The sequence below is a fragment of the Armigeres subalbatus genome, unplaced genomic scaffold (assembly GCF_024139115.2).
Source record: "Armigeres subalbatus isolate Guangzhou_Male unplaced genomic scaffold, GZ_Asu_2 Contig937, whole genome shotgun sequence".
Lineage (NCBI taxonomy): Eukaryota > Metazoa > Arthropoda > Insecta > Diptera > Culicidae > Armigeres > Armigeres subalbatus.
Window position 1 is genome coordinate 228,464 of NW_026943741.1, and position 23,419 is coordinate 251,882.

At 40.3% G+C, this 23,419-nt stretch overlaps 1 long non-coding RNA gene across 1 annotated transcript in view; it reads right to left on the reverse strand.

Annotated features, from left to right (window-relative positions):
- The window catches only part of LOC134204866 (uncharacterized), a 234,955-nt gene that overhangs the window by 35,636 nt on the left and 175,900 nt on the right, over positions 1-23,419 (reverse strand). The window contains exon 2 of the long non-coding RNA XR_009977997.1: positions 16,324-16,370. This is a non-coding gene — a long non-coding RNA (uncharacterized LOC134204866). The remainder of the gene's footprint in view (positions 1-16,323; positions 16,371-23,419) is intronic.

Genomic DNA, 23,419 nt, shown 5'->3' on the forward strand with positions numbered 1-23,419 from the left:
GAGGCTCGAGGCCTCTTGGAAGGAGGCTCTGAGGCCTCTTGGAAGGAGGCTTGAGCCTCTTGAAAGGAGGCTGAGGCCTCTTGAAAGGAGGCTTCTGAGCCTCTTGAAAGGAGGCTTCCAGGCCTCTTGAAGGAGGCTTGAGGCCTCTTGAAAGGAGGCTTCCAGGCCTCTTGAAGGAGGCCTGAGCCTCTTGAAAGGAGGCTTTGAGCCTCTTGAAAGGAGGCTTCTGAGCCTCTTGAAAGGAGGCTTGAGGCCTCTTGAAAGGAGGCTCTGAGCCTCTTGAAAGGAGGCTTCTGAGCCTCTTGAAAGGAGGCTTTCGAGCCTCTTGAAGGAGGCTGAGCCTCTTGAAAGGAGGCTTCTGAGCCTCTTGAAAGGAGGCTCTGAGCCTCTTGAAAGGAGGCTCTGAGGCCTCTTGAAAGGAGGCTCTGAGCCTCTTGGAAGGAGGCTTCCTGAGCCTCTTGAAAGGAGGCTTCCGAGCCTCTTGGAAGGAGGCTTCTGAGCTCTCTTGGAAGGGAGGCTTCCGAGCCTCTTGGAAGGAGGCTTCCAGGCCTCTTGGAAGGAGGCTTGAGGCCTCTTGGAAGGAGGCCTGAGCCTCTTGAAGGAGGCCTGAGGCCTCTTGGAAGGAGGCTTCTGAGCCTCTTGGAAGGAGGCTTCGAGCCTCTTGGAAGGAGGCTTCTGAGCCTCTTGGAAGGAGGCTTCTGAGCCTCTTGGAAGGAGGCTTCCAGGCCTCTTGGAGGAGGCTGAGCCTCTTGGAGGAGGCTTGAGGCCTCTTGGAAGGAGGCTTCCAGGCCCTCTTGGAAGGAGGCTTCTGAGCCTCTTGGAGGAGGCTTCCAGGCCTCTTGGAAGGAGGCTGAGGCCTCTTGGAAGGAGGCTTCCAGGCCTCTTGGAAGGAGGCTTCTGAGCCTCTTGAAGGAGGCTTCTGAGCCTCTTGGAAGGGAGGCTTCCGAGCCTCTTGGAAGGAGGCTCTGAGCTCTTGGAAGGAGGCTTCCGGGCCTCTTGAAAGGAGGCTCTGAGCCTCTTGAAGGGAGGCTCTGAGCCTCTTGAAAGGAGGCTGAGGCCTCTTGAAAGGAGGCTTCCTGGAGCCTCTTGAAAGGAGGCTTCCTGAGCCTCTTGAAAGGAGGCCTGAGCCTCTTGAAGGAGGCTTCCTGAGCCTCTTGAAAGGAGGCTTCTGAGCCTCTTGAAAGGAGGCTTCCTGAGCCTCTTGAAAGGAGGCTTCTGAGCCTCTTGAAAGGAGGCCTGAGCTCTTGAAAGGAGGCTTGAGCCTCTTGAAGGAGGCTTGAGCCTCTTGAAAGGAGGCTCTGAGCCTCTTGAAAGGAGGCTTCTGAGCCTCTTGAAAGGAGGCTCTGAGCCTCTTGAAAGGAGGCTTCTGAGCCTCTTGAAGGAGGCTTGAGCCTCTTGAAAGGAGGCCTGAGCCCTCTTGAAAGGAGGCTTGAGCCTCTTGAAAGGAGGCTTCTGAGCCTCTTGAAAGGAGGCTTCTGAGCCTCTTGAAAGGAGGCCTGAGCCTCTTGAAGGAGGCTTCTGAGGCCTCTTGAAAGGAGGCTCTGAGCCTCTTGAAAGGAGGCTTCCTGAGCCTCTTGAAAGGAGGCTTCTGGGCCTCTTGAAAGGAGGCTTCTGAGCCTCTTGAAAGGAGGCTCTGAGCCTCTTGAAAGGAGGCTTCTGAGCCTCTTGAAAGGAGGCTGGGAGCCTCTTGAAAGGAGGCTGGAGCCTCTTGAAAGGAGGCTGGAGCCTCTTGAAGGAGGCTTCTGAGCCTCTTGAAAGGAGGCTTCCGAGCCTCTTGAAAGGAGGCTCTGAGCCTCTTGAAAGGAGGCTTCCAGAGCCTCTTGAAAGGAGGCTTCCGAGCCTCTTTGGAAGGAGGCTTCCAGCCTCTTGGAAGGAGGCTTCTGAGCCTCTTGGAAGGAGGCTTCCCAGCCTCTGGAAGGAGGCTTCCCAGCCTCTTGAAGGAGGCTTCCCAGCCTCTTGAAGGAGGCTTCCCAGCTCTGGAAGGAGGCTTCCCAGCTTCTTGGAAGGAGGCTTCCCAGCCTCTTGCAAGGAGGCTTTCCAGCCTCTTGGAAGGAGGCTTCCCAGCCTCTTGGAAGGAGGCTTCCCAGCCTCTTGGAAGGAGGCTTCCCAGCCTCTTGGAAGGAGGCTTCCCAGCTTCTTGGAAGGAGGCTTCCCAGCCTCTTGCAAGGAGGCTTTCCAGCCTCTTGGAAGGAGGCTTCCCAGCCTCTTGGAAGGAGGCTTCCCAGCCTCTTGGAAGGAGGCTTCCCAGCCTCTTGGAAGGAGGCTTCCCAGTCTCTTGGAAGGAGGCTTCCCAGTCTCTTGGAAGGAGGCTTCCCAGCCTCTTGGAAAGAGGCTTCCCAGCCTCTTGGAAGGAGGCTTCCCAGCCTCTTGGAAGGAGGCTTCCCAGCCTCTTGGAAGGAGGCTTCCCAGCCTCTTGGAAGGAGGCTTCCCAGCCTCTTGGAAGGAGGCTTCCCAGCCTCTTGGAAGGAGGCTTCCCAGCCTCTTGGAAGGAGGCTTCCCAGCCTCTTGGAAGGAGGCTTCCCAGTCTCTTGGAAGGAGGCTTCCTAGTCTCGTGGAAGGAGGCTTCCGAGCCTTAAGGAAGAAGGGTCTCGAGCTTCTTGGAGCTTCTTCCCAGCCTCTTGGAAGGAGGCTTCCGAGGCCTCTTGGAAGGAGGCTGAGCCTCTTGGAAGGAGGCTTTCCAGGCCTCTTGGAAGGAGGCTTTGAGGCCTCTTGGAAGGAGGCTTTCGAGGCCTCCTGGAAGGAGGGCTTCGAGGCCTCTTGGAAGGAGGCTTTCCAGGCCTCTTGGAAGGAGGCTTTGAGCCTCTTGGAAGGAGGCTTTCCAGGCCTCTTGGAAGGAGGCTTTGAGCCTCTTGGAAGGAGGCTTTCCAGGCATCTTGGAAGGAGGCATCAGGCATTTTGAAGGAGGCTTTCAGGCCTCTTGGAAGGAGGCTTCCCAGCCTCTTGGAAGGAGGCTTTCCAGCCTCTTGGAAGGAGGCTCCCAGCCTCTTGGGAGGGGGCGTTCCAGCCGCTTGGGAGGAGGCTTCCCAGCCTCTTGGAAGGAGGCTTCCGAGCCTCTTGAATGGAGGCTTCTTGGAAGGAGGCTTCCCAGCAAGGAGGCTTCGGAATTGGGAAGGAGGCTTCAGCCTCTTGAAGGAGGCTTCCCAGCCTCTTGGAAGGAGTGGGAAGGAGGCTTCCCAGCCTCTGGAAGGAGGCTTCCCAGCCTCTTGGAAGGAGGCTTCCCAGCCTCTTGGAAGGAGGAGCCTCTTGGAAGGAGGCTTCCCAGCCTCTTGGAAGGAGGCTTCCCAGCCTCTTGGAAGGAGGCTTCCCAGCCTCTAGGTAGGACGCTCCCCAGCCTCTTGGAAGGAGGCTGGCCTCTTGGAAGGAGGCTTCCAGCCTCTTGAAGGAGGCTTCCCAGCCTCTTGGAAGGAGGCTTCCCAGCCTCTTGGAAGGAGGCTTCCCAGCCTCTTGGAAGGAGGCTTCCCAGCCTCTTGGAAGGAGGCTTCCCAGCCTCTTGGAAGGAGGCTTCCCAGCTTCTTGGAAGGAGGCTTCCCAGCCTCTTGGAAGGAGGCTTCCCAGCCTCTTGGAAGGAGGCTTCCCAGCCTCTTGGAAGGAGGCTTCCCAGCCTCTTGGAAGGAGGCTTCCCAGCCTCTTGGAAGGAGGCTTCCCAGCCTCTTGGAAGGAGGCTTTCCAGCCTCTTGGAAGGAGGCTTCCCAGCCTCTTGGAAGGAGGCTTCCCAGCCTCTTGGAAGGAGGCTTCCCAGCCTCTTGGAAGGAGGCTTCCCAGCCTCTTGGAAGGAGGCTTCCTAGTCTCTTGGAAGGAGGCTTCCCAGCCTCTTGGAAGGAGGCTTCCCAGCCTCTTGGAAGGAGGCTTCCCCGAGCCTCTTGGAAGGAGGCTTCCCCGAGCCTCTTGGAAGGAGGCTTCCCCGAGCCTCTTGGAAGGAGGCTTCCCCGCCTCTCGGAAGGAGGCTTCCAGCCTCTTGGAAGGAGGCTTCCCAGTCTCTCTTGGAAGGAGGCTTCCCAGTCTCTTGGAAGGCCCTCTTGGAAGGAGGCTTAGCCTCTTGGAAGGAGGCTTCCCAGTCTTGGAAGGAGGCTTCCCCGAGCCTCTTGGAAGGAGGCTTCCTCTTGGAAGGCTGGAAGGAGGCTTCCCAGCCTCTTGGAAGGAGGCTTCCAGCCTCTTGCCTCTTTGGAAGGAGGCTTCCCAGCCTCTTGGAAGGAGGCTTCCCAGCCTCTTGGAAGGAGGCTGGCCTCTTGGAGGCTTCCGAGCCTCTTGGAAGGAAGCTTCCAAGCTTCTTGGAAGGAAGCTTCCCAGCTTCTTGGAAGGAAGCTTCCAAGCTTCTTGGAAGGAAGCTTCCAAGCTTCTTGGAAGGAAGCTTCCCAGCTTCTTGGAAGGAAGCTTCCAAGCTTCTTGGAAGGAAGCTTCCAAGCTTCTTGGAAGGAAGCTTCCCAGCCTATTGGAAGGAGGCTTTCCAGCCTATTGGAAGGAGGCTTCCAGCCTATTGGAAGGAGGCTTCCCAGTCTCTTGGAAGGAAGCTTCCCAATCTCTTGGAAGGAGGCTTCCCAGTCTCTGGGAAGGAGGCTTCCCAGTCTCTGGGAAGGAGGCTTCCCAGTCTCTTGGAAGGAGGCTTCCCAGTCTCTTGGAAGGAGGCTTCCGAGCCTCTTGGAAAGAGGCTTCCCAGCCTCTTGGAAGGAGGCTTCCCAGCCTCTTGGAAGGTGGCTTCCCAGCCTCTTGGAAGGAGGCTTCCCAGCATCTTGGAAGGAGGCTTCCCAGCATCTTGGAAGGAGGCTTCCGAGCCTCTTGGAAGGAGGCTCCCAGTCTCTTGGAAGGAGGCTTCCCAGTCTCTTGGAAGGAGGCTTCCCAGCCTTTTGGAAAGAGGCTTCCCAGCCTCTTGGAAGGAGGCTTCCCAGCCTCTTGGAAGGAGGCTTCCCAGCCTCTTGGAAGGAGGCTCCCCAGTCTCTTGGAAGGAGGCTTCCCAGTCTCTTAGAAGGAGGCTTCCCAGTCTCTTGGAAGGAGGCTTCCTAGTCTCGTGGAAGGAGGCTTCCGAGCCTTAAGGAAGAAGGGTCTCGAGCTTCTTGGAATGAGGCTTCCGAGTTACCTAAAAGTAGGTTTTCAAGCCTACTAGGAAAAAAGGTCTTTGTGTCTCTCAAATGTAGGCTTCTTAAATTATAGGTTCTAGATTTTAGCTTTGAATCATATTCTTAACATCTTATTTTACGTTTTGTCTTGATCAAGTAGACTTTGTAGAACTTTTTTTAATTCTTTTGTGGTTAAAAGTACGTTTTGTCCTCTTGATCTTTTGTCCCTTCATACACTTTTTTGCTGATTGGGGTGGTCAGGATTGAAATGTCATTTATTCACCAATCGCCATACATATTATGTACAATATGAATAAAATATTATACAATTACCAAAACTTACCATATTTACCCCAGGTTGAAAACCGCTGGAAGAAAGAATCGATTTTCAATGAAACTCATTTTCTTGCAGCAAGAATTGCCTGATTTTGATACAAATCGCAGTTCTATTCTGGCTTCTTAGAAATTTGAAAGAAATTAAGACATTTTGTCAGGGTCCACTCAATCTCTTCGAGAATTTTTTATAATTATTATACACAATTGGCACAAAACCTCACCTCAAAACCTCAGTTGGCAAGGTAACCACGAGTGCAAAAAAAAGTCGCTTGGTTCGTAATTACCAAGGTGGAACAAAAAAAAATCTTTTGAGCCAAATCTTCTCAACAAAATTTAAATATTATCTTGGCAATAATACAGTTTCTGTTGACCTACAACAAAAACTTTTCGAATTAAACAAAAGAAAAAGCAATTACAAGTAAGCGCATATTTGTCCTCATCTTGTATTTCCAACTAAAGTGATGGAATGGCAATCATCCAACGGGTGGAAAAATCGCCAAATAAATTCTTCCCGTCACTTCTCCTACTCCCTACTCCCATCGCAACTGGAACTGGCATGTGGAACAATAAAATTGAATCTTCCACCCGAAACAGTACTGAATTACTTTATCCTGAACGGGACAAAAATTTCGTCATCAATTAGTAACGAGCCAAAGATTCCTGGACCGGCTGCATGCCGGGGGGACGAGTCCCGCATCTTCTGCATCTTTGCACAAATAACGGGACCGATCGTGTAACCGTCGCCTGTCCTCATCCCGTTCCGCCCGTCGTCGTTGGTCTGTACTGTTCTTGCCAATCTTGTCCGAGAGAAAACATGACAGCAAGCAGCCATGGGGCAAACTGCCAACAAGCAAACCAAAGCCAAGAGGTTCTGACCTCGCCGAGCAAGCAACAACAGTCGGAGCAAACCTCCGAGAAGACACACCAGCACGTAGCAGTAATGCTTCAAGGCAGTTCATGTCCGTTTGAGTTGTTTTTCTGCCGGTTTAATGTCCGGGACATGGGCAAGGAGTCCGAGCCAAAAAGGTGCCCATATCTTGTCGGACGGGAGTGTGTCGCTCTGTCTTCCACTACTGCTTTGGATGACATCTTTTACTGCAGTGGGACATAGCTCATACGAGTGTTTTTTTTTCCTCTGGTGTTGTGCACTTTATGGTGCATTCTTTTGCAATCTTTTTATGTGATTTTAGCTCTGATTTGCGGTGAATGAATAAGCTTCTTTTGAAAGTTTTATGGAGGTTCTGTCCTTGTCGTCTAATTGTCTAATGTCTAAGTGTCTGATTTTTTATGAAAAAATATTCAGACAAAAATAATTTGAGTTACATTGCAGTAAACATCTGGTAGATACACTGAGCAATAATTTCATCCAACTAGCGGATGTTAAATTTTCTTACAATTATGTACACTGCCCATAAATGCACAACACTCCCATGAAGATAAGAAATCAAGCAAACTAGGGACTGTTTTGAATTTATGGGCAGTAAACGATGTTACAAAAATCTATAAAAAAGTGTGCAGATGCGAAATTTCCAGATTCTTGTATAAAAAATGTAAGATCTTACAGAGGTAGCTTAAAAAATTGAAAGTTCTCATACAATATTTGTAAAAAATCTAACAACTTCACATATGCAGCTGATTTCTTATACCGATTTATATAACATTTTTAACACAATTGTAAAAAAAAAATCAAATATCCACGCACTCGTTGGGTGCAGCAAAAAATGATTAACTTTCGAAAAACTGAAAATTTTCTCCTTCAACAAATGATTGCGATGCAACTTTTTCTCTTCATTAGTGAAATAATTGAATAAATTTGTGCCTTATTTCGCCCAAGTCGTTTTTGCTTCCCATCTTACCACGGTGGTGCCACTGCTGACATCAGCAGTCGATCTCTAGTTTTGCTCGCAAGTATATGGCTGCGCTCAGGAAAGGTCGAGCTTGCACAGACAAGGTAAGAAAACAATTAACAATAACCAAATTAAGTTAATCCAATTACAAAACAAGACATCTTGAGCCAGTCGAGTTCACGATGACGCGACGGCGGCAGTCCCATCGCTTCGTCAAAGTGAGTTGGTAAAGACGTGGATACATTCTACCTTCTCCGCCAGGATGAAGTTGGGGAAAAATAAAACCACATTGCCAATGACGACGGTAGTGTTTTTCTTTGTCAGAAGCCGGTGGTCGATCTCTTGCAGATCTGCGGTCATTGAAGGAATGCGGTATTTCAAATGATTTACTTAATTAATTTTTCTGAGTTGAAGAATAAATCATCAAAATAGAAACTCGTATGTTTTTTTCTCAATTTTGGTAAATTTGCGCCGTTCTATCAAAGTTGATACCTCTTTTATGTCACTGAAATGGAAACAAATCAAGTCACATTATAGCCTATTGAACAATTACGTTCGGATTATCACGCCTACTCAGGTGTCGTTCAAACGTCAGTCATCTATCACAATGGTATCGAAGCCTGACCGACGAGACACATTGAAAAAACTAACATCGCATACCCTCACCGGGGGTAGCCGCTGTCGGGCGCTGCGGCATGATTGAAAAGCGAAAGTGCTCTGCCTTTTAGCAGCCAGCAGCCAGCCAGCACCTTCGACGAAACGGCGGCGCGGCGCGCTACTCGTGGTTGTCAACAATGTGGAATTAATTAGCGTTATCGGTGGCACGCGCGCAGTAGCTGAAGGCGAAGACGTGTTTTACAATCCGTCGCATCGCGCTTCCAACAGTTGGGTGGGTGTCCCGCGAAGGAAGACCGTGTGGGATCAAAGAGCTTTTTTGCATGTGGTCTGTTCCATTTTTTTCCTTCTACAACGAAAATGTACTGAAAGGTCATACTTTTACTGCTAAGTTGGGATTCGAATCTACATTATGTCTTTGTGAGTATATCTGTACATGAACCAAATTAAACGCAATATTTTTTAGTCGGTGATATTTAGAAAGCAATCAAATTTATTTACAACCGGTGGTGGTGAGGTGGTGAATCTATCAAATGATGAGTATCTTCAAGCATTACGAGTGAAGCAACATAACTACTAGGTGGATAAATCACGGCTTTTGAACTCGAATGTTTACCAGTGCTTGAATGAAGGCCCAAGAGTTACGGTAATTAGGTCGTAACTTGAGTGGCGAGTGCAAGACGATGACGTCGGCTGATATGACTTTGGTTATGAACCGCGAACAGATTGAACCACTTCGCTGGGTCGAGTGCCACTTCATGGAAGCTTCAGCCAAAGGTAAACATAAAAGATAACTTTACCGAATAGTTGCCACAGAATATTTAAAACCCAGCTATTCAACATTGAGATTTGTGGAATTTCCTATGAATGTGTGTTTTTATCATCTTAAAAATTAAACATAGACCATCGTTATTTCAATTTGCTTTGACGAGAGTTGTTATTCTAACTTCTGCTTAATCTATTAATCTAATTTTTCATTGATTAGTTCGATTTAAAAAAAAATATCCAATTCTGCTTATTGACTTCTAATATCTGATTTTTGAATTCTGTCTGCTTAAACTTTCCAGAATTTTCAGACGTCAGGATTTTTCAAGATTTTCACATTTTTCGGACTCTTCGAACTTTCCAGATCTTTGAGATATTTGTACGTTTCACACTTTTTTTTACATTTCTGGAGTTTCTGGAATTTCTGTCATTTATAACTATTCTGAGATGTCTGACTTTTCTGATTCTTCTGACTTCCCTTACTTTTGACTTCTCTGACTTTTCTGACTATTGTGGCTTTTGTGACGTCACTGATTACCATAATTCACTGACTATATCTTGTCAGAATCTTTTTAATTTTCTGAGTCTTTTAATTTCCAAAATTTCTGAACATGTTAAATTCTCTGATTTTTTGATATTTCTGATTTTTCTGACTACTCTAACATTTATAATTCTTCTGATTTTTTAATGTTTTAATGACTTTTCGATCTTTTCTTACTTTTTAGTCTAATTTAAAAACTTTTCTGAATTTTCAACTCTTCGGACCATTCAGCCAAATTGTTAAGAATTTTCAGATATCTCAGACTCATCTGACTTTTCTGACGATTTTTACATGTCTGACTTTTCTCACTTTTTTGACTTTTCAAACTTTTCAGACTTTTATGAATTTTCTGACTTTTTCTTTTTTTCTGACTTTTTTTAACTAGTCTGAAAATTCTGTCTTTTTTATTTTTAACCAGACATTTCTGACTCTTCTGAATTTGCTGACTTTTTATTCTTTTTCAAACTTTCCGAAATTTTCTTTTTTGGCTTTTTTGACATCACAAATGTTTTGTTCTTTCGGATTTTTGTTTCATTCCAAACTTTTCAGTCTTTTCTGGAATTTTATAATTTCATGAGTTTCGAGGCTTCTTTGAGTTTTCAGTTTGTTCAGACTTCTTGCACTGTTCAGACAGAATTTCCTGTCTTTTCTGAATTTCCTTTTTTAACTTGACTGAATATTATAACCTTTCTAAATTTTCTTACTTACAGGTTTTACCGGCTTTTCTATTTTTCCAGATTTTTCAAACTTTTCTAATTATTCTGACTTATCTTAATTTTCATAATTTATAGAATAATCAGAATTTTATTTCCAGACATTTCTGACTCTTCTGATTCTTCCGACTTTTCTGACTGTTCAGTATTTTTCTATCCTTTTCAACTATTTTTCAGACTTTTCGCACTGTTCGGACTTTTCAGACTTTTCATGCTTATGAGACTTTCCAGATGTTTTTACTGTTGTGACTTTTATTATTATTTTATATAGGGGAACGGTTTGGCATTTCATCCCATAGCTCCTATTTCCATCCCATCAAAAACAAAGCACTGAAAATTAATTTGGTTTGTTTCTTTATTTTTGTGATTTTTTCATCAGTGAGCACGCGTGTTGTCAAAAAGAAGCGACGAGATTGGTGCTGTATTTCTTTGTCCTGCGATGAGATGAATATATGTTCAGTGAGATGGAAAACGGAACAGTTCCCCTATGTCCAACTTATACGGCTTTTCTGAATTTTCTCAATTTTTTTAAACTTTTTTTGAATTTTCAAACTTCTTATAAGGCATTGCAAACGATCCCATCATTCGATCTTCTGGGCAAAGATACTGATGGGAAACTGATCTCAGTTATCTTTCCGCTCAGTAAACAAAGTGCAATGTTCGCCATGGAGAAACAATTTTTCACAGATTTTGTTGTAGCAACATCTTTGCAACGTGTGCTGACTTTTCTGATTCTTCAGACTTTAGACTTTGAAGATTTTCTAGACTTTTCAGAGTTTTCTGATTTTCAGACATTTCGCACCTTTCACCTTAGCCTAACGATAAGATGCGTGGCTACAAAGTAAGACCTGAGTGTGGCTGGGTTCGATTCCCGGTGCCGGTCTATGCAATTTTCGGATTGGAAATTTTCTCGACTTCCCTGGACATGAAAGTATCATCATGGTAGTCTCATGATATACGAATGCAAAAATGGTACCTTGGATCAGAAAATCAGAAAATCAGAAAATCAGAAAATCAGAAAATCAGAAAATCAGAAAATCAGAAAATCAGAAAATCAGAAAATCAGAAAATCAGAAAATCAGAAAATCAGAAAATCAGAAAATCAGAAAATCAGAAAATCAGAAAATCAGAAAATCAGAAAATCAGAAAATCAGAAAATCAGAAAATCAGAAAATCAGAAAATCAGAAAATCAGAAAATCAGAAAATCAGAAAATCAGAAAATCAGAAAATCAGAAAATCAGAAAATCAGAAAATCAGAAAATCAGAAAATCAGAAAATCAGAAAATCAGAAAATCAGAAAATCAGAAAATCAGAAAATCAGAAAATCAGAAAATCAGAAAATCAGAAAATCAGAAAATCAGAAAATCAGAAAATCAGAAAATCTGAAAATCTGAAAATCTGAAAATCTGAAAATCAGAAAATCAGAAAATCAGAAAATCAGAAAATCAGAAAATCAGAAAATCAGAAAATCAGAAAATCAGAAAATCAGAAAATCAGAAAATCAGAAAATCAGAAAATCAGAAAATCAGAAAATCAGAAAATCAGAAAATCAGAAAATCAGAAAATCAGAAAATCAGAAAATCAGAAAATCAGAAAATCAGAAAATCAGAAAATCAGGAGATCAGAAAATCAGAAAATCAGAAAATCAGAAAATCAGAAAATCAGAAAATCAGAAAATCAGAAAATTAGAAAATCAGAAAATCAGAAAATCAGAATATCAGCAAATCAGCAATCACATTCGAAAAATCACAAATCACAAATCTCAAAATCTTAAAATCTTGAAGTTTCAAATTCCCAATATCTCAAAATTTAAAATTATCATGCTAATATTCTCAAAAATTCAAAATCTCAAAATCTCAAAATCCCAAAATATTAATATCTCAAAATCTCCGAATCTCTAAATCTCTAAATCTTTAAATATCTAATCTCTAAATCTCTAAATCTTCAAATCTCTTATCTCTAAATCTCTAAATCTTTAAATCTCTAAATCTCTAAATCTCTAAATCTCTAAATCTCCAAATCTCGAAGTTTCGAATCCCCAAAATCTCAAAATTCAATATTCTCAAAATCTCAAAATTTTAAAATCACAGAATCGCAAAATCGCAAAATTACAAAAACACTAAATCACAAAATCACAAAGTCACAAAATCACTGTCACAAAATCACAAAATCTCAAAATCACAAAATCACTAAATTACAAAATGATTGCAAGGTTCAAATTCCAATGTTCGACTTCCACTACCCAAAGTCCAATATCGAAAATACAAAGTTTGGACATTGAACTTTGAACATTGGTCTTTGGACTTTGTACATTGGACTTTGTTTATTGGACTTTGGACTTTGCATTTCGCTCTGGACTTTGAACTCCAAACTTTGGATTTTCGATATTGGACTTTGGGTAGTGGATGTCGAACATTGTACTTTGAATCTTGCAATGATTTTGTAATTTTGTGCTTTTGTGATTTTGTGATTTTGTGATTTTGTGACTTTGTGATTTTGTGATTTTGTGATTTTGAAATTTTGTGATTTTGAGAATTTGAGTTTTAAAATATTGAATTTTGAGATTTTGGGAATTAGAGAATTAGAGATTTAGAGATTTTAAGGTTTTAATATTTCGAGATTTTGGGATTTTGAGATTTTGAGATATAGAAACTTAGAGACTTAGGAATTTAGCGATTTAGGGACTTAGAGATTTATAGATTGAGAGATTTAGAAATTTGGAGATTTAGGGAAGAGATTTAGAGATTTAGTGGTTTTAAGATTTTAAGATTTTAAGATTTTGAGATTTTGAGATTTTGAGATTTCGAGATTTCGAGATTTCGAGATTTCGAGATTTAGATATTTAGAAATTCAGAGATTTAGAGATTTAGAGATTTAGAGATTTTAAGATTTTAAGATTTTAAGATTTTGAGATTTTGAGATTTTGAGATTTAGAGATTTAGAGATTTAGAGATTTAGAGATTTAGAGATTTAGAGATTTAGAGATTTAGAGATTTAGAGATTTAGAGATTTAGAGATTTAGAGATTTAGAGATTTAGAGATTTAGAGATTTAGAGATCAGAAAATTAAAATTTCCTAATCTCTAAGTGTCTAGAGATTAGGAGATTTTAATTTTCTGATTTTCTGATTTTCTGATTTTCTGATTTTCTGATTTTCTGATTTTCTGATTTTCTGATTTTCTGATTTTCTGATTTTCTGATTTTCTGATTTTCTGATTTTCTGATTTTCTGATTTTCTGATTTTCTGATTTTCTGATTTTCTGATTTTCTGATTTTCTGATTTCTGATTTTCTGATTTTCTAATTTTCTAATTTTCTGATTTTCTGATTTTCTGATTTTCTGATTTCCTGATTTTCCGATTTTCTTATTTTCTGATTTTACGATTTTCTGATTTTCTGATTTTCTGATTTTTTGATTTTCTGATTTTCTGATTTTCTGATTTTCTGATTTTCTATTTTTCTGATTTTCTGATTTTCTGATTTTCTGATTTTCTGATTTTCTGATTTTTTGATTTTCTGATTTTCTGATTTTCTGATTTTCTGATTTTCTGATTTTCTGATTTTCTGATTTTCTGATTTTCTGATTTTCTGATTTTCTGATTTTCTGATTTTCTGATTTTCGATTTTCTGATTTTCTGATTTTCTGATTTTCTGATTTTCTGATTTTCTGATTTTCTGATTTTCTGATTTTCTGATTTTCTGATTTTCTGATTTTCTGATTTTCTGATTTTTCTGATTTTCTGATTTTCTGATTTTCTGATTTTTCTGATTTTCTGATTTTCTGATTTTCAATTTTTCTGATTTACTGATTTTCTGATTTTTTGATTTTTCTGATTTTCTGATTTTCTGATTTTCTGATTTTCTGATTTTCTGATTTTCTGATTTTCTGATTTTCTGATTTTCTGATTTTCTGATTTTCTGATTTTCTGATTTTCTGATTTTCTGATTTTCTGATTTTCTGATTTTCTGATTTTCTGATTTTCTGATTTTCTGATTTTCTGATTTTCTGATTTTCTGATTTTCTGATTTTCTGATTTTCTGATTTTCTGATTTTCTGATTTTCTGATTTTCTGATTTTCTGATTTTCTGATTTTCTGATTTTCTGATTTTCTGATTTTCTGATTTTCTATTTTTCTGATTTTCTGACTTTCTGATTTTCTGATTTTCTGATTTTCTGATTTTCTGATTTTCTGATTTTCTGATTTTCTGATTTTCTGATTTTCTGATTTTCTGATTTTCTGATTTTCTGATTTTCTGATTTTCTGATTTTCTGATTTTCTGATTTTCTGATTTTCTGATTTTCTGATTTTCTGATTTTCTGATTTTCTGATTTTCTGATTTTCTGATTTTCTGATTTTCTGAATTTCTGATTTGCTTATTTGCTGATTTTTTGATTTTCTGATTTTTGGTTTGCTGATTTACTTATTTGCTGTTTTGCTATTTTTCTGATTTTCTGATTTTTTGATTTTCTGATTTTCTAATTTTCATATTTTCTGATTTTCTGATTTTCTTTTTTTTTTATTTTCTGATTTTCTGATTTTTATAAATATTTAACTTTTTTCAACCTCAACTTCAACTATAATTCTGAATGCATTTAATTCAGCTTCTGTCCGCTCTTGATGCAAACTACGATTGCAGTCTGATTTTGATTGGACTACACTGCAAAATGAATTTAAAACAAAAAAATCTCCCTTTGCACAGACTCTTGGAATCATTTCCTCCGAGTATTCGATGATGTAATTTCAGTTCACCTAACGCATTCAGTTACCCACAGATTGCTGTTGATGTTGATTCGTTTTGACTTAATCCGCGTTTTCAATTCATAAACGTCACATATAATTAATACTCCACCATTATGCTTTGCGATTGTTTGCGATCCGTTGACCAATTCTGCAAGCCGCACTGCCTATCTCTCACTTACGATTAACTACTTTCGATCAAGTCTGCTCTCACTTCCAATCATTCATCGAAAACCACGGCGTGAGTGGTTTCTGCGGATAAATCTTTCCACCTTGCCCCATCCCACTACCAGCAACTTGTCCGTCCGTTTTCGATCACATCCCTTCGATGGATGCAACCGCAAACCTTTATTCACTGCGAGTACCATCTCCGAGCCGGAGCCTATTTCTCAGCTCAGTTAACAACAGCCATCGTAGACAAGTTGCTTACTGATCATGCAATATAGATGGTGCCGAATGCAATACCAACTCAAATGTTGACTGCATCCGTCTACTCAACTAGATATCATCAACTGCGCGTTATACATCCTCCCACAATCCTAACCATTCAAGCGTTCATCATGCGAATCAAACATTTCTGCCGTGGGGATGTCGTAAAAAAGTCAGCGCTATCGTCAATCTTCTTGAAACTGCATTATAAATTCTTGAGGGAGTAGAAAGGCTTACGTTGAATTTTGACCTAATTGTACTTGTGTAAACGACCATCGACAATTCTTGACATCCCTAAGTGCGATGTTGACCGACGGCGGTGGCGGTCCCAGTAACGGTAACCGCGAATCGAACTAATTAATTCCACTTATCACGCGCTTGCTCCCTACCCAGTCACTCCGCCCTTCACCATCAACCCAACGTGGTGCTGCTCACATGCTCATCGCCGTCGGTCTGCATTGCCATTATTGGCCATCGTCTTCGCTTTCGCTTCACCGCCGCCGTGCGTCGCACGCCGTCATGCGTCACCGTTCCCATCGCCGCAACGTCGTCGCATCCGTCCACACGGGAGGTCATTGTCCCAAACCACCTGGACTAGAAACAATCGCAGAACGGGAGAGAGATTTTCCCAACCTACAAACCTTACGTAAAACGGGAACCGTGCGGCGCAGAACGCTAAATACCTGTGGCATGGTTTGTCCGAGGCGCTCATCAAGCGACGAGCCAGCGCGAGCGAGCGGTCTAATCAGAACTTCGCAGATTGGCTCATTTTTTTCTCGGTCCGCATCCGAGAGTTAATTACACTTTTTCTCCACCCCGAAAAGTGATGTAATATGTCTGAACCGGCGGACGCACGGCGTCAGGAGAAACAACGGCAGTTCGGCGGGTGATTTGTGGACTTTACCGAACCGTGACGAACCCAGGCGAGGACTACCAACCTTTACCTGGTACCCGTCTGGTTGTGTTTGCAGATTTGAACATGCGAAGCGTGCAGTGTGCGGCTACACATGTTCCTACAAGGCAATTACGAAAAGCGTTCGCGGACACACACGGATGACACGAGCGTGTTGCATTTTGCAAGTTAGTAGCAAAGAACGAAACAATGATTTTGGCAAATACAGTGACCTGTGTTTTGACGTTGATAGCTTTCCCGGTGACGAAGTAGTGTCATAATTCATGTAACGTACGCAATTGGATTGTGGTGAAAGATTGAGAAAAGGATTGTTTGGCAAATTCGCAAACAACAAAATATGAGAGCCTGGTTTGTGTTTAGACTCATGTGACTCACCTGAAGATTATATCACGTAGCCGTCAACACATTTGTCAGTTTCGAATCTGAAAAGATAGAAAAGAATGTTGATTATTTACTGCTTCAAATAACGGATCGTATAATAAAAGTGGCTATCAATAACGTATATCCTGCCCTTTTCCTAGAACCTTCGCCGTCAGTCGCCATCTGACATTGGCACGCTGCCAATTTCCGCTCAGAACCTTCCACATTATACCAATGCAAAAACCGATAAATGGCTCACTGTTTTCCGATGCTAATTCTCGCTATCCCCCTACTCAAATTGGTGGATAATTATCTGCATCGTGTGCCAACAGCGCGAACCATTCCCCCATAACGTCGATCAACACTTCGACTTCACTCATCGTCTTTCATCCCATCGTCACCATCCGGCTATCGCATCTCGTACCCACTCCCCTGGCAGCCAAGCAGTTGCGTCGAACGAACACCGGCGAAAGAGGAAAGTCATCGTCATTAGCTAACCGCTCTCTTTAGACTCTTGCATATAGGCATACGAAGTTACGGTAAGTAGTACCACCGATGCGATGAGTACGGAAAGAAAAGATCGAAGATCTCGTTCTCGTGTTCAACGACACCGAACACGAGTCTCGACAACTTCCTGCTACTGCCGTTGCTGCCGAAAGGTTGTGGCTTAGCGCCATTGATCGGCACTCACCGTGCCACCATCATCCCCACCGACTATGGGTACCCGGGTGGTCAAAAACAAATTCATGCTGCTTCTAAACTTTCATTTACATATATTTAAAGGTCATCAGTTGTTTGAGCACAGTATTTCACATTTTTGACCATCAGCTTACACGCCACTTGCCCTTAGTGACATGGTATGGTCCTCTTCTCGCATTTCCCAGCATCATCTCGTGCGTTTTGCGTGATTCTTTTCGAAATTTAATATCTAACGAAATGTGAGAACATGGCTTTGGTTCCTCCGACGATTACTCGCCTCACCTCTCCACTCCACTCCACTATCACGCGTCGCGAATAGATCGCTTAATCAAGGGGTTGTCGATTGGATCTACCAATTTGGACCCGGCGCGGCGGCGTGAAGCGACGTTGAAGATGGCATGAAACAGTCATCCATTCGGTTCCCATGCCACAAAACCGTATGGCACTTAGTCGCTCAACCAATTAAAAGCCATTTAATTTCAACTCGCATTCACGCGCTTGATGGATTTTTTTTCAGCATCGAAGAATTGAAAAAGGAAAATGAAATCAAGCTTCAAAGCAAAAGTTGCAACAGAACATAATAAATGAGAGATTATTGTTCTAATTTTATATTGATTTTAATGTTATTTTTGATTGGAATTCTATTAATTATTGACGAATAGTGATGAATTGGCCGTATCACGAAATCGCGTCGGATCTTAGATGCCAACAATGTGATTTGTAATTTATGGCTTTTCGATGAACAAATCGACACTGAATTAATAAAGGATTCAATAAGATAGTAGATTTTCAATAACGCACTGAATATCGTTTGACGCAGAGGATTACTGGAGAATAGTAGTGAAATCATTAAGCAACAGCAAACCGAAGACAAACCTAACACAAATGAGATAAATACTAAAAGGAAAATTTGATCCGATCTTGAATTTTTTCCAGGATATAAAAGTATCATCGCCTCATGATATACGAATGCAAAAAATGGTAATTTGGCATTGTTAATAACTTCGGAAGCGGCGCTGAATGAACACTAAGCTGCGAGGCGGCAATGTCACAGTGCAGTGGGCGATGTGATGCCAATAAGAAGAAGATGCTTCGATTGTTGAGCCAATTCATAAAATTGTCCAATTTGAGGAGTTAAAGAAAATTTGAAGAAGAAACATGCAAAAATTCAATAATCGATCCAATTGCATAAATCTGGCAAGCTACATATTAGCAAATTCTGTAAATCTAAAAAGGAACTGAGAATTTGGTTAAAGCTGCATCAGTCACGTAAAACGAACCACTAAATTTAGTTAAACAATCGATAGCAGCTGATGACCGAAAATGTAAAATTAAAAATACATAGAAAATTAAAAATACATAGGAGAAGTGTACCGTTTTCCATCTCACTGAACATATATTCATCTCATCGAAAAACAAAGAGTTGTTGATCATATTTTTGCGCAAGGGTGCGCGACGTTAAGCATCAATACATGAAGCACCCTTCTTTGCCTAAACAAAGTGGGATTCATGTCAACGCGATGAGTTACTTCAATCGAATTTTGAAATCAGTCTTAACCTAACTTAAAGTTGTACAGTTGCACATAACAAGTAGCATCATGCGGGGCTTCTTTTAAAAAAGCGGGGGTTGCTTTGAACATTTTAGAATAAAAATTACAACGTAAATTACTATTAAATTGCCATTACCACCATTCGGGTGTCTAGTTGATAGTTGGATGGCTTCTGTTTCAAATTTGGTGTTTTTTACGTTTATTTTTTCCAGAAAATAAAGAATCCAAAGTACCCCCGGAGTCAAAAGAAGTCCCGCACGACGGTATCTTGTTCAATCCATATTTTTTACTACGTAATTAGCAAGAACTAGTTCTCCTCAGTGAAGTTTGTTACAAATCGGGCACTAATTTTGACATACTATTCAACGCAAGTTCTCTTAAAAATTGGAGTCCTGGAGTTCATAGAGACCATGCGCTAATTACGTAAGGGTTTGTCATTTTCTTACACTTCATACTAAAAAAGTAGAGCGCAGATGAGGTTGCAAAAAAAAACGAAAAATTCTTTACGTAATTAGTGTACCGCACAATAGATGCCCGGGGTAAAAAGTCTATTATTGTGATCTATTGTTATCTAATAGAAGGTATGAGCTAACGTTTTTCGTCTCTTAAATTACCAACAGCAGAGACTGACATTGAACCAAGGAACACTCGTATGAGAAGCAGGAATACTTACCACTCAACCGCCAAAACGCCGACATTTTCAAATCATTTGAAACTCAGAAAAATATTTTTAGCTCTTATTTTATTGAGTTTTCATTTGAAACTATTATTTCATAGTTTCAGTATCAGATTCCTGCTACATCGGTTTATGAATGAAAAATAATATGAACAATCGAAATACCTACATTACTAGCCCACGCCGGGTCTCCTATTGAATCCAGTCACAATCAGCATGATCTGCTTTGTAGAAATTCATATATCTGCTGAATTATGGCAGGTTCAAGATGCACGTATTATAATCTTAGTTTCTCAAATCAAAACCCAAGTAACTCAATTTTTAAAAGATTTATCAAAAATGAACACTTCAATCATATCCTGGGGTACAAAAAAAAAAATTCAGAAATGGACACATTTTTATTCCTGGAATTTCGTACAGAATTCCAAAGTTTCACTCAAAGTCCAATATTCTCAAAATATTGTCTGATACTAATAAAAAATATAATTTCAAAAATTTACAAGAACTTTGAACGTTTATTTTTATTTTCCTATTCTAACACTTTCAGGAACTATTGATGTAAGATCGACTGTAACTTTAATATTTAACTTTACGGCAACTCAGTCCATATTGATAGAATCGGGTTTATTCGTTTCCTAACGTTTCAACACGGGGATTTGTATCGTTTCACGTCTATGGTTTCGTCTGAATTGTATGAACTATTTTATGTTGGTACATTATTACGGAACATCACATATCGTGAGATTACGACAGTGCTGTAATGGCACTATTTCAGGATTTATTTTTAAATATCATACATTTTTATTTTTATCGAAACCAAGATCCAAATTTTAAGTGTTTCGTCGGTAACCCGATGATTTTTTTTTTAAATATGAGCCTTTAGTTCAATTTTCATTAAAAAAAAACAAGGGGTACCTCAAGCAATGCAAAGGTCTGAAGGGGTACCACTTATGAAATAGGTTGAGAACACCAAATTAAGAATAAATTGTTTCAATTTTTCATATCATATCATGGTGCTACATTTCTAAGGAGACAATGGGGCCAACGTAGAAGATCACCATCTTGAGCAGCTGCTCGTTCTAGCCTTCAACAGGACCCACGTCAGATTCCTTCCGACTTTTTTTCGTTGCCGCTTCGTCGCCACGAGCTCCTGGGTCTACATCTGCTGCAATGTCCTGCTGGATTCCAGTCCAGCGTTTGCCACCAGATATCGAGTCCGTTGGTTTTCTGTTAATATCGATTTTTGATGGGATCGTCGATAAAGCTCATAATAATAATAATAAAAATAACGATAATAATAGAACAGTTCCTTTAAATAACAGTTCCCCTAAATATTGTAATGCCTCTAGTGATGAAATTTATTTCTCCCTTTGCTCAACAGTTTCTCACGAAATAAAGGAATTTTTGAACAATCTTAACATGTATCTGTAGAAATGCCTCAGTTAAGGTTGTATTAACTTGGCTTGCAGTTATTTTTATTTTTCATTCTTTCTTTCTTCTTCTTTCTACCTTCTATCTTCATCCTTTGACCATCCTTCTTCTTTATTTCTTCTTGCCTCTTTTTTTTATTCTTGCTCTTTTTCTTTCTTCTTTTTTCTTCTTACTTATTCCTTCTTGTGGGTGTGAAGTGTGAAATGTAAAATGCGAAGTGTAAAGAGGAGAGAAAAGTTTCGTACTTCCTTCTTCCTTTCGTCTATTCTTCTCCTTTCTTCCTTCTTTTTTTCTTTTTTCTTCATTCTCCCTTCCTGCTTCTACATTCTTCCTTCTTTGATATTCCTTCTTCCCATCTTCCCATCTTCCATCTTGTTTCTTTCTTATTCCTTCTTCTTTCTTCTTTCTTCAATCTTCATTCTTCCTTCTTTCATCATCTACCATCCATCTTCCACCTCCTTCTCCCTTTTTCCTTTTTGCCTTTCTCGTGCAACAAAATTGTACCGAAAAGCAATCATTTCGCTCTGAAGACGATTTTTTTTTAAAGAAGCCTCGTGTGTTTTATACCAAACGACTGAGCTCGGCGAGGTGATCACATGTCTGTCTGTCCGTGTGTATGTGTGTGTGTATGTGTGAGTGTATGTGTGAGTGTATGTGTGTGCACAAAAGCCAAGAAAAACATTAGACACCTTTTCATATACCATAATATCTCGCACATATTCAATACGTAGTTCAAAGATGAATACTATGAATAGTGTGACTTAAAATGTGAGTAAACAGGATGGTTGTATATCAGAAAGTGCTTGAGCATCCGACATTTGAGTTTACGAGGTAGTAATCCATAATCTAGGCAAAGCCTAGTTAATCACTATCAAATTTTATAACGATCGTTCATTGCATTTGAAAGTTATAAAGAAAATGATTGAACAATATTAACGTCATATGAGGTTGGTGTCTTCGCTAAACGCTAGAGAGGCAGTACCACTACTCGGTGGATTATGTAGGGTTTTCTTCATCATTCTTCCTTCACAGATAAAAATATGTTGTGATTTTAAATGTATTTTCATGCACATATTTGGAGCATGCAAATAAACGCAAAATTCAATCGATTTTACTGTTCTGTTAAATCGAAATAAACTTAAACGATGCTTGCTAGTAAAATTCAGTCAAATTTAAATGAATATTGAATGGTAATTCGTTTGATGGGTTCAACTTCAATTTTACACGTCGTTGAATATTCAAAACTATTTGCTGTGTTGTTCTTTTTCCTTCTTCCTTCTTTCTTCTTATTTTTTCTTTTTTCTCTTCTTTTCCTTATTCCTTTTTTCTTCTTCTTTCATCCTTCTTCCATCTTCCATCTTCCTTCTCCCTTCTTCCTACAAACAGCTGGGTACAACCGAAGAGAAAGTAATTAAAATATTACCTGTCAGGCGAATGATTTTGAATCCACAAGCCAAGCCAATCAGCGACGAGTTTAACTTGCGACGTCACATTCTACATCTGGATCAAGATTCTCAGGTCCGAGTTTTATAGTAAACAAATGAGCGTAATAAATAATAAACAATTTGAATGACAGCTTGTTGTTTGCCTATTAGGTGTGTGTGAAATGAGTAATGAGAAGTCCGAAGTGAGAAATGAGGTGCACGAGGAGAGAAGTCTGAAATTAGGTATTCCATGTGAATATGTTGTTCATATCGAGTTGTGAGAAGTTAGAAATGAGTAGTGAGATGTTCGAAGTATGTAGTCAGTACACCCAAAACACAAATCTGACAATTATTGTATAAAATCTGGGCATATACAATTCTGTAAGCTTTTTATACAAATATTGTATTAAAATAATACAAATCTGTATTATTTTAATACAACAATTGTATTAAAATCTTCCGAAATTGTATATGCCCAATTATTATACAGTTTCTGCAAGGTTCTTATGCAAAACTGTATTAAAATCTGCCATCCGCTGGTTGGGTGTAGTGAGAGGTGAGAAGTAAGTAGTGGGACGTGTTAAAAGTTAATGAGGAATGAGAGATGAGATTTGAAATGAGAGAAGTGCGAAGGGAGAAGTAAGAGTTGAATAGTACGATGTGAGAACATACAAACCACCATGTGTCGATATTGTAGGGATCATCGACTCATTAAAATATCGAGATATGGAAAAGAAACCCCTTGGAATCATCACAGTAAGGAGCAGTTTTTCCCGTAATGCTGGGTAGACACCTCTACGTTGTGCATTACGGAGTAAGGTCTACCACACTGTGCTCTAGTTCTTACTATTCTTGTTGATACTGGTGGTGGTCGGAAGAGTATGGAATGACTATAATTCGCTTTTAGATGACCCACCTTTTGCTCCTTTGGATGAAGTCAATGGAGTAAATTATAAAAAACGTAACTCAATCATAGGCTGGTTTCGAAGCCGACGACATGAATCTCCAAGCTGCAGAGCGCGCATTAGTTAAGAAAAAAGCGGATACGAATTTGGTGGATCTGCTAAACCTTCTGACTGATTAGAGATCTTTCTCTAAAAAATTGGAAATTTTCCATAAAAAATAGAAAATTGCCAATAAAGAAATATAAATCTTTTTAAAATAATTCGTAATTATCGACAAAATAAAAATAAATTAACACTTTTAAAAGCAAAAATTGCAATAAATAAAATAAATTTTCAGTTTTTTTAAAGGTAATTTCCAATTTTTTTTTATGGTAAATTTTAAACTTTTTATGGAAATTCTATTTTGCTGCCGTCTGTTGTTTCCTG